The sequence below is a fragment of the Colias eurytheme genome, chromosome 26 (genome assembly GCF_061535395.1).
Source record: "Colias eurytheme isolate Ceu_HAF_F1 chromosome 26, ilColEury1 Martin Lab GWU primary, whole genome shotgun sequence".
Classification (NCBI taxonomy): domain Eukaryota; kingdom Metazoa; phylum Arthropoda; class Insecta; order Lepidoptera; family Pieridae; genus Colias; species Colias eurytheme.
In genome coordinates, this window is record NC_143005.1 from 7660210 (window position 1) to 7674772 (window position 14563).

Here is a 14563-nt window from a genome sequence, read left to right on the forward strand (position 1 = left end):
TATGGCACTATGGGTTTGCCATACTTAAAATATTAACCAATCATATTTTCCTATATATGTGAAGTTACTGGAATATAAAACATTGGATATGGCAAAGTGATATTGAAATATATGAAAACAAGTTCGTTATAAAATAGATATAAAAATTAACCTTAAAATTCATTGAGATAAATATTACTACGTATGGAGGAGACACCACGAACAAAATCTGTGCGCCATTTTTTTGCTTTAACTAAGTTTTAAAAATTATTATGTAGTTAGGTACTTACCGATGAAAAGTTATGTTAGTCACTTTTCCGTATTATTTGTATTATTTGTGCAATATCGTAACACACACGAAGGCATATTTGATGCGTTTCACTTTAAAACAAATAAAAAATGAGCGTGCAGTAAAGCCATATGGCTTATGTTGAGCGGAACATAAGTGATGTAGGCGGTGTCGTCTCCATATGTATATCTCAATGTTAAAATATTATAAATGATGGAATAAGCCAATTTGATGCTTAAGTAGAAGGAAATAACGTTGACTTTTCCGATTACCTTGTATCAAATCAAAATAAAGGTACCGAACCTTCTATCGTATCTGTTTATTAAATTTGTTGTAAACAAATTGGATACAAAAAAAAAATAAGAGAGATCAATAACTTTTAATAGAAGAGGCTCAGTTTTTTAACATCACAGTTTTAATTAGAACAATTATTTAGTCAAGCATTTTGTTTAAACTGTGTCAATATTTTTTTAGGAATTAAAAAGGCGATCATTACATTGTTTTTATTTGCATTTGTAATTTGTTTAATATACGATAAAAAATAATAATTATTATACTTATAAATGCGATTGTGCGAAAAAAATGCCAAAAGAATAACCGCCTTTAATCAAAACATGGGCCAACCCATTCTATTGAAAAGTTGTTATATGAAGCACGGAATATAAAACTACGGTGGGAAGGTATATACTAACAGCATTAACACATATTTCTTATATGAAAAATATTATAAAAAAACTAACTTCGATGTGAGGAAGATATGTATATATGTACATAATATGGGTGACGATAATGATGCCATTCTTTAAAACTACAACCCTTTCTATCAAATTTTATATTTCGTGGGACAAAACGTATTATCTATTTTTATAAATCTGGCCAAAAATTTAAAAGTGTTCGGCTTTACGCGAAAAACATTAATTTAATACAATGTTATATATTGGACATTCAGTGAAATGTCGTAAAACATTGAAAAGGAATTGTAAATACTTGTACTTCAAATAGTGACTAAAATAAAAGAGATTAATTTAATTGAGATCGCGTATTCGATTGAATATTATGTAACGGCAACAACAATTTTACGAGAAATAAAACATAACGATTTCAGGATTTGATGCCATAGTGAGATTAGTAATACTTTCAAATATTTTCCTTGTAAGTTATTTGAACTCGGTTCTTATTCACCCAACATATTATCTATTTGTAATTATTGTTAAATGATTTTAATAATTGCTTCCAAGATTTTAATTGATTTTTATATTATATTATATTTGTTATGCTTCCATTAACAACATCAAAATTACAAAATGTATGATAACAAAAGTCAAATTTATAGAAAATATTTATTATCTGTGACGCTTTCTTCCCTTCATTTGCCTCCCGTAGTAACATTTAATAATAATTTAAATCCCCAAACCTCCATGGAGGATATATTTAGCATATAGGTCATAGACAAATCGTTTTGTTTTTTAAAGATTATTTGAAAGTCATTGTATTTGAAATTCTATTTTAAATAAATTATTTATTGTTGTTGTATGTTATTTTAACAGCACGTTTTTGATTTTAATGTTTTATAATGACTATGGAAATGTGTTATGTATAAAACATAATATAATCAAGCTTTGGATGTGTTGTATAATCGAGTAAACAAAGTCGCTTGTGCCAATGCGAGCATTATTTTATGGTTGTAAATAAATTATCTATATCTAAAGTTATTTTTTCATCGTATAGTTATTTAATATAAATAAAGTGATAGGTTTTTAGATATCTTTTTGTGAAATAAATTGTCTATGTACGTGTATTATAAAACAATTTTAATTCAGCTTTTTCGACAGTTGAATTTGACAGTACAATTTGTGTTGCCCAGTTATTTTTTTTTCCCTATAATTGGTAGAATTTTATGAAAATTTTTAATTTGACAATGTGTCAAGTGATATTTATTACGTTTAATTAAAAAATACTTTTAATATAGGATTTATAGATTACTAGCGACCCGCCCCGGCTTCGCACGGGTGCAATGCTGATACTAAATACACTACAGAAAAATTGTGAACGTTGTATAGGTATAAAAATATAGCGGCCCGCTCCGGCCTCCGGCATCGCACGGGTATAAAATACATAGCCGGGCGGCCGCAAACGCTTTGTCCTGCAATTTTTAAATCTGTAATATCTTCGAAAATATTCACTTAAATCATACGGTGTAAAGGGCCATATAGATCTATATTAAATGAACAATGTATCCATGGTATTTAATTGGTTAAGGATTAATGCTGTATTGGTTAAAATCGCTTCGAAAATTAGCCATTATTTGTCGTAAAAAGTAAATGACAAAAAAAAGTTATTGTGGGTTATCCATAAGAGATAGACATATACCATCGCGGACTTTTCTGTAGACCTTTTCAATGTGTATAATACTTAGTACATTATTTTGATAAAACTCGTAGGGTTCAGCCTGCGTTTGCAATGTAAGCGGAATAAATGTAATTTTTTACGACATCACATTAGAAACCTCAAAAATAAAAGTACTTCTCCACTACTTAATGGATCTTATTATACATATAAACCTTCCTCTTGAATCACTCTATCTATTAAAAAAAACCGCATCAAAATCCGTTGCGTAGTTTCAAAGATTTAAGCGTACAAAGGGACATAGGGACATAGGGACAGGGAAAGCGACTTTGTTTTATACTATGTAGTGATTAAAATTGTGCCTGTTATGACGTATAAATGCTTCGTGGATATCATATTATAACTATTGTATTTGGAATATCTAATCATATCTTGTGTATCGTGTCGTGGGGTGCTTCTCTTTGTAACCAAGGCTTAATAATAATAATAATAATATAATAATTCATTTATTTATTCAAGTAACCAGGACTCATTTTGTTAGTAACAATTATTATCTTAAAAATTATGTTAGTAAAAATAAAATTTATTTTGACTGCTAGAAATGTACTCCACCGCTACAAAGCTATCAAGGAAGCAGACAGTCTGCAGCAGTGGTTCACATACCAGCAGTCGAGTCGACTCGCTATACAGCGCATGATTTCATTGGGGCTGTCCCGCACACGGCGCACCAGGGATGTGCATCTCTTTCGCATTGTAGCGTAAAAACAGTCTATATGAGCTTCTGCAAACATCCCTGATGCGCTGCAATAACGGGGCAGCCCCATTAACACCCGGAACGCATTATTATATTGAACACGGAGCGAGCTGTAAGAGTGTTGAGTATGACTAGCCCATAGGCTGCACGTGTAAAAAGATGTACAATACGCACGAAATAGGGTTTTTTTAACTTCATTAGAACAACGTGCAAACCTACGAGCTATCATATTTGCCCTCACTGCCAGTGCCCGTCGTTCCCTTTCAATATCATCATCGTCTCTGAGTCTAGGGGTCAATATGTGTCCGAGATATTTGAATTTAAAGACCCTCCCCAATGGCACTCCGTTCAAACGTATTGGGGGTAAAAAATGCGTAACTCGGCGCCCAGACTCAAAGACCATGACTTCACTTTTCTTAGTATTGTAGACCAATCCATGAAGAGCAGCGTACTCTTCACAGATGGCCACTAATCTTCTAAGACCGCAGATTGAAGCACTCAGCAACGCCATATCATCTGCGTAACTTACATTGTTGATGCAAACTCCATCAATATGACAACCAATCCTTTCGTTGCTGAGTGATTCAATCAGCTCGTTGACATATACATTGAAAAGCGTGGGCGAACTTAACCCCCCCTGCCTCACGCCGCATTGCAGCCCAAACGGCTGAGATAAAGCCCCCGCCCATCGGACTTGATTGATCTGGCCTCTGTACCAACATTTAAACGTGTTAATAAGAGAGGACGGTACATTAGCTTTCTTTAACTTATCCCAAAGGATATCATAAGAAACCAGATCAAACGCCTTCGACAGGTCAAGGAAGCACGCATATATTGGCGTATTTCGGTCCATATAGTACTTGACAGCCCACTTTAAAGACAATATTGCACTTTCCGTAGAAAGTCCCGATCGAAATCCAAACTGATTTTGGTGTATTTCTACGTACCTGTTTAGTTGTTCATTAAGCAGGCTGTCAAATACCTTTGCAATTACCGTTGCAAGAGAAATAGGCCTATAGTTGGTCTGGTCCGCTAAATCACCTGTTTTATTTTTAACAATTGGCACTACGATAGTTTTTGTTAAATCACTGGGAAGATACTTATGCTGAATACACAGATTAAAAAACATTGATAACACTCTCGATATGTGAGGCCCTGCATACTTTAGGTGCTCAATACTTAGACCATCGTGACCGGGAGATTTTCCTTTAGACATTTTACTTATTATTCGCTGAATTTCTAAAGCAGTGACTTTAAATTCCCGATCATCCTGGTCCACAGTATCAGGCACAGACAGACTCGGACCTAATGGAGACGTAACTTTAAAATGCTCTTTGAAGAGGTTAGCAATACTAACAGGATCATTAGCGCCACCTACAGATACAGGGAGGCCATGTTTACAGTTCAGTTTGTTAGTCTGTTTCCAAAAAGAACGAAAATCTTTACGCGAATGATGTGACGCTAAGTTGTCCATTTTGATTTGTTCTTCATGGTTCTGACACCATTTAAGACGTGCTTTAAAAATTTTTCTAGATTCACACATCTCATTATATTCAATTCCAATGTGTGGTTTACCCCTCCGCGCCCATACTGAATATTTATACCTGGCCTCCCTGTATGCACCAGCATAATCGTTACACTGAGTTTCGAAAAAACCTGATTATGAAAATATGATCCCGAAAAATATATTTGAAACATGGTCATGTTTTTTGCAGTAAGATGAATGTAATTCATTCATCTTACTGCAAAAAAAAATATTATGGCATCTTATCGGTGCTTAAAGATGGCAGCATTAACGGAAATCATAAAGCTAACATACCATAGATTTTTAATCTCAGTGTGACGTATTATTATAATCTATTGTCTTTATATTGTAGTGTCCATTTATGATATAGGAAAATCTATGTGTAAATTTTATATTTTAATCTAATTTTCATATAAAGGGTGCAAATATTCTTTAATTATAGGTACTTATACAATGTTTTCCTCATTTTATTACTTTTAAAAAGTCTCAATTAAAATCCGTTCCATAAAGTCACAATAAATTATTATTACTTACTATTTAAATATTCTGCAACTACAATTTATTTTTATGAATGTTTTTAAGGCTTTGTGGTTTTTAGTTCGTGGATTAAAAGAATAGCGTGGTAATGTTCATACTACAGTGTTCATGAAACTCATTTTTAAATCTAACTTCCTTACTAATAAATTTCGTGTAATATAGACTATAGAGGAAATGGAACAGATCATCGATTTGCTGAATCGGGGCTCAAATTTATTAGTAAGACCCATGGACGTATAAAAAAAGACGGGCGGTATATCGCCTAAACATTGAGTTAAGCCTAGTAATGGCGGCGAAACATCCATGTGTGTGTGCCATGTTGCCATGGCAACAGCTGTCCTGATGACAATGGCGGCTGTATTTTTTTCTATAAATTTTGCCGTAATAATTTTGTCATTAAAACATAAAAGAAATAACTTGCTTCCCTGTGGAATGTAATCCCTTGTGTTTTGTTATTTAAAATTGTACTGTTGCGACACCATTTAACCACGCAAGACGGCATTTTAAATATTTTTTGTGAAACAGAGACGCAGTTAATCAGTCGGTAGTTCACGACGTAATGGCGGCCGACTAGCTTACTATGGTGAGAGTGTGTGCGTGTTTATTGTCTTTACACGATCGCTAGCTTCGGTGGCTTCACGTTGTTTGTTCGTAATATGGCGTCCGTCTCTTTTTATACGTCCATGGTAAGACCGTAGAAATGCTATTCTACAGTTTATTTTAGCAATGGTTCCTGTACTTAGAGATTAAATGTTGATGCGTAGACTAAAATAACCAACGGTCATTGACGATATAACGTATACCTTTGTTGATTTAATTTTACCGAATTAGATGTTTTATATAAGAAAATTGAAGCGTTTAAAGAAAAAGATGAGACGTACCAACCCCTTGGGTTATGCCGTTCTTGAACGTTGGTTAATTTACAAGTCAAGCGAACTGTTAATAAAAAATATTTTATAAAGACTTTACAAAATATCTAAACGGAATTTATGGATCTCGGGTGTTTATCGTTTCATTGCATTTCCATTCACTGTGAATATGTTTAAGAATAATGTACTCTATATAAAATAAGGACTTTTATATTATATAACGCCTACCTTCTTAAATTATACAAAGCGAAATAACTGTTGCAATATTATGTTTAGTTATTGAGGAATTGTTAAATTAAATATAATATTCTTAAAACGTGTTTTATTATATATTCCCAAAATATTACATATTATATGGAAGAAATCAGATATGCCCGTGAAATATACACAAAAATAAAGCATATCCTTATAAAGAAAAAATATATTTGTAATGCGTAACTAGCTGTGTATATTTGTTTGTCGACTAAACCACTGATATAATTATTTTCATTTAGCTTTGAATAAAGATAGTCTAGATCTTGGTGTCCTATTATAGCTATAGGCTACTATAAAGTATATAAATCAAGAAAAATAAAACTTGATGTGAGTGAAATATGCAGGACACGCGGTAACGTAAAATGCACGCCAGTCGCAAGCGAAGCCACAGACTGAAAGCTAGTTTATAGTTTTCAAATAAATATTATTGTCTCTAAAAACTGGAATTTTCCATCGAATAAATTCGACCTTTTGACTGAATGAAGGCAGCATTATTTTTCCTATTTTTTTTTTGTTAATTTTTTTGTAGACTCACATTTACATTAAGTACATTAGAGCACAAAATATTTGAAAAATAGATAATTAAATGATGAAACACAAACCAGACACTTAAACGCAAAACAAAAACTTATATAAATTGTTATGACCTTGTTATGACAAAATTCCGCTTAAAATAGATTTTAATAAATTGGAATAAAATAAAACAAGTTAGCAGAGCAGATAAAATGTATACATATTTGTTAAAGTTGCAGAGTGTATTGTTCATTACACAATTAGAATAATAATTACTTTTTCGTTGCTTTAAAATTTCCGTAATATTTTAATTATTAATCTACATTTTTAAAGCTTATTTTGTGGGGAAAAAATAAATTTACAAGATGGCAACATCAACACGTGAGTAGACATAACGTGACTTGTGATAATGGCAACACCTTCAGTTATGGCCGTCAGTCTGCAGTCAGTTGGAATAGAAGCCAGTGATCGTTGCTAGTTTCGCGTTAAAAATTTTAAGTTTCTTTTATTTACGTGGTTCAATGTGAATTAATTTAATTTTTTTAACTATATTTGTGCGATTGTGAATTGAATGGTGATAACATTGGTCGTAATTTAACTCGTGGAATGTTTATTGTGCCCTCAACATAATAGGATCAGATCAGTGTTCACTAAGTTATTATTGGATTATTGTTTGCTGTTTACACATTTATAACGTAGCCCAGGTAAGGTTCTGACCTGTAATTTAGTTTAAACGTATATTGTAATGAGACAGATGCAATTCAAGTTTTTGCCACGAACTCAACACGCGCGATGTGACTCGTTCCCAACCGGGAGATAACGGCGGATTATGTAGCAGATTGCGTTTGATTCTGATAAGATTCCGTTCTTCTTGACACCTGAAGCCTCGCAGCGACTTCCACAAATGTACATGGCGCTTCACAAACACGACAATCATTGTAAATATTGACGTATCAGATGGAAAAATTTAGTGTGAATTACCAAATTTCATGCTCTATTTCCCGCTGAAAGCTAAATTTGTGTTGAGATATTTTAAAAGTGAACGGTGGTTCCGACTTACTCATTTAGTGCATTACACACATTAAAATACCATTAAGACTTTCATGAATTCTACTTAAAATCCAGCTTATATAAATAGTGCTTGCATAATAACATGCTGATTCACTAATGATGTAAATTCGACGAGAAAATATTACCCATTGGAAAATTTATATTGAGGTTATTTCCATATGTACAATTCAGCACTATCTGTTGAATTAATTTTATGTTATTTATTCAAAAGATGCTGAGAATTTGTTACAAACTTTAAAAATAGAGATAAATGATTCAAATATCTAAATCTAAATACCTACTAATATCTTATTCTAAGGAAAATGAATTGAATTCGCCTATTAAAAAAAGCTGCTTAGAAAAGTAAACATTTAAAGGTATAACTAAAAGAAATATACACTAATTATTATCCAATTCAGACATTCTAATAACATAATAACAGTAAAGCAAAGTTTTATAAGTAAAAAATATTGGCTAAACAAACAAGAATGACTACTGCGATTGATTGATAATAGACTACAAGCCCGCATAGGACAAAAATATGGGTCAAATGAACCACCACGGGACATATCTAGTACGAAAGAAGAGCAAAAAATAATAAGATTCATCACTATGCCGTCACTTGTAAGCTGTCCAACTGAGTGCAGATGAGAATTGAAAAGTACAGGTAGACTCGGTAAATTTTGGTCATATATTTTTGTACGGCATTCTTAACCATCGATAGATCCATTAAAAATAATAAGAAACCGCTCAGTGCCGTACAAAAATGGTGGTCCACCAAGTCGGAATTCTTATTTAATTTCCGAGAGTTACCGGGGGTAAATTTGGTCATTTGACCATGTACGGCATCTGTGTCATACTATTGCTATACTGCTTTCAATCCATTATTCCGCAACGCCGTACAAAAATCATGGGGACAAGGGGAAAAAATCGAGAGTTGCAATCCCCTCTCTTTCCCCACTCCAGGGGGTCATTTGACACAACACGAAATAAATTTATTTTTAAAGTATTTTATGCATAGATAATATTTTTTCATGTGCCGTACATTTTCGTTGGTTCAAAGAGGAAAATCTGAAAAAGAAAAAAATCCATATAACGAAATGTTTGCTTTATATTTTTATAATAAAATATAAATATACATTAATATTAAGAAGCTCGAGGTGGTTAATTATCACCTTGGAAAGTCGGAGTCAGGTGGAATGGACTCCGTTAAATTGATGAACTAATAAAAAAGCGATGAACGAAAAGATGTGAATTATATGCAATCAGTCCATGAATACAGGTAAAGTCACAAGCAAATGCTAGTAATATATACATATTCAAAATGTACAAGTAAAGCGCTTTCAAATGATACCAAACACTGCATATTTATCTTAACTTTATTTTTTTACTCTGTATGTTTTGCCCGCTAGAGGGCGCCACATTAGATTTTGTGAAACCCCATATAGCCTTTAGCTAGCTGGTCGCTGGTTATCCAGTGAACAATTCAGACGCTTCTAATGATATGTCATTTGTCGAATTCTGATAAGTAGTTTAGAAGTTACGAGGGAATAGATGAACATACATACATGACCTGTAAACAACCATAACCCTCCTTTTGCTTTTCTGTAGTTGGGTAAAAATATGTTAATGCCGTACTGTATCAAATGGCCATAAAGCACCCTTAAAATTGTAGCTTTCGTCGCTTTCTTCAGCCTAAAAGATGTGGTCTGCACAAAAATGTACGGCATCGTTTTTTCCTAATTTATCTATGTTAATACTATTTAAAACAACTGATAAAGTGTAGAAAACTATTATATTTCATTAATCTACGATGTTTAAACTTTAACAAAATTTCTGGTTTTGCATTTCTCTATAACTTTTTTTAGAACGGTTTCTTTTGAACGGCAATACTATACAACAATTGAATTTTACAATATCATGTTAAAAAAAAAGTTCCCGTACAGGGTCAAATGACCTTACAGCTCTTTATATCAAGAATTCGATGAAATTAAGATGATTATTGGTATACATTTAAAAGAACAATTATTTTTTGACGGCATTGCTTTTAATAGTACTTTTGAGTGCTAGATAATGTTTTGGAACCGAAGCCGTACTTAGTCAAATGACCCCCTGGAGTGGGGAAAGAGAGGGGATTGCAACTCTCGATTTTTTCCCCTTGTCCCCATGATTTTTGTACGGCGTTGCGGAATAATGGATTAAAAGCAGTATAGCAATAGTATGACACAGATGCCGTACATGGTCAAATGACCAAATTTACCCCCGGTAACTCTCGGAAATTAAATAAGAATTCCGACTTGGTGGACCACCATTTTTGTACGGCACTGAGTGGTTTCTTATTATTTTTAATGGATCTATCGATGGTTAAGAATGCCGTACAAAAATATATGACCAAAATTTACCGAGTCTACCTGTACTTTTCAATTCTCATCTGCACTCAGTTGGACAGCTTACAAGTGACGGCATAGTGATGAATCTTATTATTTTTTGCTCTGCTATCGTTCTAGATATGTCCCCTGGTGGTTCATTTGACCCATATTTTTGTCCTATGCGGGCTTGTAGTCTATAAGTCATACAAATATTGATAATTATCACATAAATGTGTTCATGACATCACCACCATGTGTCTTCATCTCAAGGTCTTTGAACACTTGCAGTCTATTGTTACTTATGTTAATGTAGACTTAATTGTGTTAACTTTTATTATTGAAGTTATTGATTCTTTTCTAAAGATTATAATAATTGATTGCATATTTTACATTTTCAGTCTATCAGGTAATTAAATTGAAGTATCATTTTAAGCTTTAGTTAATTTATTATAATACTATGTCTGCATATTTAGAAAGCACTTATCAAATTTACAAAAATAGTTTTGTTGCTAACTGAACGCAGAAAATTCCTATAAAGCAGAACTTGTGATTAAATTGTCAATAAGTTAGTACAAAAGAATTCAAATATTGCAATAATATATTGCAATGTATTAAATGCTTGAATGAAATATTTAAAATTGCTTGTTTATCATTATATTCACGCACATACTTTCATAGACATTAATTAGTTGACCTGAATTATATTATTGTTATGTAAAGATAGCTAAAATTTTAATATAATTTAAATGGAAATGTTTGCTAGATAAGTTTCTTACTATCTGATAATTATTATTAACATAAAGTAATCTTAGATTATAATGTGGCCTATTATTCAATTATTGAGTATTTATAATTATTTATTTGATTGTTGTTCAAGGAATGCTGTATTAAATGATATCATGTATATATATATTTATATAATCAGATAATATATGTGTATCATATATTATAATATATAGTATGTCTTTAACTCGACATCAATTATTAACAATCGCCAATATTTATGTGAATTTCATTAAAAAAAATATTATTAGATAATATAACATTGCTAAATTGAGAAATGCCAATAAATATGTACAAAACATTAATTACTCATCTAACATGAATATTTTAATTTTAAACATACTGCCAAAAAGAAAACTATAATTTATCAGTTCATTTTTTTAACAAATATTCATTGGTTATTACTTTTTCATTGACTTTTAAATATAACTTTAAAAAATGAGTCACATAGTTGTAAGGTTACAAAGTTGTTATATTCACTTAAAAGTTAGTAAGTAAATTAGGAGAAGGCTGATTACGCTCCAAGTTGACTCTTAAGAAATGTCACATTATAAACTGGTTATGACTCAAACTTATGTAGGTATGTATAATAAGAAGATGAATGAAATTATAATAAGTTGTGACTGGTTATTTTGACGGTATTTATGGTAGTAAAATTCTTATATTTATCTTTATAGGTATTAAAAAGGAAGCAAAAAATTCAGGAATAATTTTCTTTCATCTAAGGGCATTCATCTATCCATTTTTGCTTCTATTTTTAGCTAACATATTTTAATTTAAAAATCTTTTTACATATTGCTTTTTGTAAAACACAAGTTTTATAGTTTTGGAAATTAAAGTATGTTTTAGGGTGTAAATCGTGATTAATTCATAATACATATTATAAATCTAGCTGACTGCCCAGCTCGCTATAAAAAATAAAAATAAAAATATTTCAGGACAATTTTCACACACGGCACGATCTGATCCCATACTAAGCTTTCGCTTGTGTTATGGAAACCAGATGGCTGATAAACATACATATATAATTTTTAAACAAATACATATAACTATAGATAAGTAACACCCAGACACAGAGCCAACATCTATGTTCATCACACAAATATTTGCCCCGGGTGGGAATCGAACCCACGACCTCTGGCTTGGAAGGCAGGGCCACTACCAACCAAGCCAACTGGTCAGTCAATAAAGCATTCAAAACATCCAGATAAATATTTACCACCCCAAATTAAATTATAAACTCGTTAAAAAGTAAATTTCTAAATGAATCGATGAGATTGAGCGTCCAAAATCCAAATAATTTAGCAATTACAATCGAAAGGCGGGGCGCGGCCGGCCTTGCGTCACTGACCGGAACTCTACCGTGGATGCAGTTATGCCGAGAGACATACACCTTGACCAAGGAATACATGGTCTAACTATGCTTTAATGTTAACGTTATAGGGATGTTTTGATCGTAGTTATAATGAATTACATATTTGGGAAACTAAGTATGTACGTAAAAAGTCGAATTTGCAAAATCGACTTTTTTATCCCGGAATTCGACTTTATCGGAAAATTTGATTACATTGGATGATCGTTTGATAATTGATTCAAGGATTAGGTATATACATATATGATAAATCTTTAGCTTTTTATTTTTTTAATGAAATTGGAATTAGGTATCTGTAATGATGTGAACGATGTTGAACATATAAAAATATTCAAATTTAGAACCCTCAAAATATTAAAAAAAGACGTGTGGCACTCGGGGACTGCCGCGGTAGAGCTATTGCATAGCATGCCTTCAAGCCACACCTTCGCGCCCGTCGGAGTGGGGAGCGTGAGGTTTTTTCGTTACGGAATCCCCGCGCTCAAGGCCCGCGATAGAAGCTATGCAATAGCTTAAAAAAAAATCATTGATCATACCTATACAATGTAAATATGAATTTGTATGCAACATCTGGACTGAATATTCACGGCGAAATAATATACTTCACAGTTATGTAAACTTGCATTGCTAAAATTAACGGTTACGCAAAACTTGATTGAATCGTAATGCTATTATTAAATTCTAAAATACTATTTCGCAATGCATTAATACATACAGTGAACATTATGATTGACTCATTGTTATACATATTGCATTTCTTTAATATGTTACTTTTGTAGGTACTTTATAAGTATGTGTTTGTAGACATTAAATTATTGTGGACAATACTTCAGTAAGTATATCTATACTAATAACTATTATAAAGAGGAAAGGTTTGTAATTATGTATGTATGTATGGTTTTCACGCATAAACTACTGGACCGATTTTGATGAAATTTGGCACAGACATTCTTTAGACCCTGAGAAAGAACATAGGCTACCTTTTATTGCGAAATATGTACCACGGGCGAAGCCGGGGCGGACCGCTAGTATAATATATATATCTCTTGCATAGAACAAGTTTCAATCGATATTATTACTACGTAAGTCAACATTCAATCAAATGGCATCTAGCATCTTTATGCTTAGTAGTTTTGCCTCTCTCTTAAGTATACTCTCATCAGTTTCATTATTACATCAAAATAGGCTATATAAAACATTAAAATCTAAGAAATTATTTAAACAATACCATTTGCAACATATGCGTACGATTAATCAGCTCCACATAGAACAATCCAGGCGTTTGCACAATAATCATTAAGTTAATTCGTCTTCGAGACGCATTTAATTACTGTTTTATCACTGGAGGGGAACAGCGGGTCTAATGTGCTTTGGCGCGTCTAGCGAAATCTTAACTCTACGTCAAATATTCTCGGTACATTATATTAGAATGTGAAATTTGGTGTAAGTATGGAGTGTAATGAGTGATACTGTTAGCTTGTATGGGACCCGTTTAAAGTATTGTGGGTAATGCTGAATTTTTATCACATACGATTTTGCCAAAGCAGAGATTTTTACACATATTTCACGATATCATCGCAAACTGCTTACCACTTTTACCCTTCTGTACAAAGATGCTATGAATTTCTTTAACAGATTAGTTTTCACATAAAAGCTTAGACGAAGACATAGTTTTGCAAGGTCGAGGTCTAGGCGAAACAATAATGCTTTTAATAATAAAAAAAAAAAACTAAGTTCGACGTTCAGCCAGAACATCTACTTATCTCGCCGTCCACGTCAATCTTAATGTTTGACAGTAATGTCAATAGCGGCCTTTACACGCAAACTCTATCGCGCGTTCTGTGGATCGTACAGGATTACGCGCGGGAAAGCCTGCACGCTCAATCGCTCGCGATTACCTTTGTATGTCTTAACTGCGACAC

General features: G+C 32.6%; 1 protein-coding gene across 4 annotated transcripts in view; it reads left to right on the forward strand.

Moving 5' to 3' along the window:
* The first annotated feature begins 7490 nt into the window (after positions 1 to 7490).
* Synd (protein kinase C and casein kinase substrate in neurons protein Synd) overlaps positions 7491 to 14563 on the forward strand; it is a 107107-nt gene continuing 100034 nt past the window's right edge. For 2 of the 4 annotated variants that reach the window (XM_090116797.1, XM_090116800.1), the window contains exon 1: positions 7491 to 7771. The gene's annotated coding sequence lies outside the window, so the exon portion shown is untranslated. The remainder of the gene's footprint in view (positions 7772 to 14563) is intronic. The other 2 variants (XM_090116801.1, XM_090116802.1) reach the window with 1 other exon arrangement.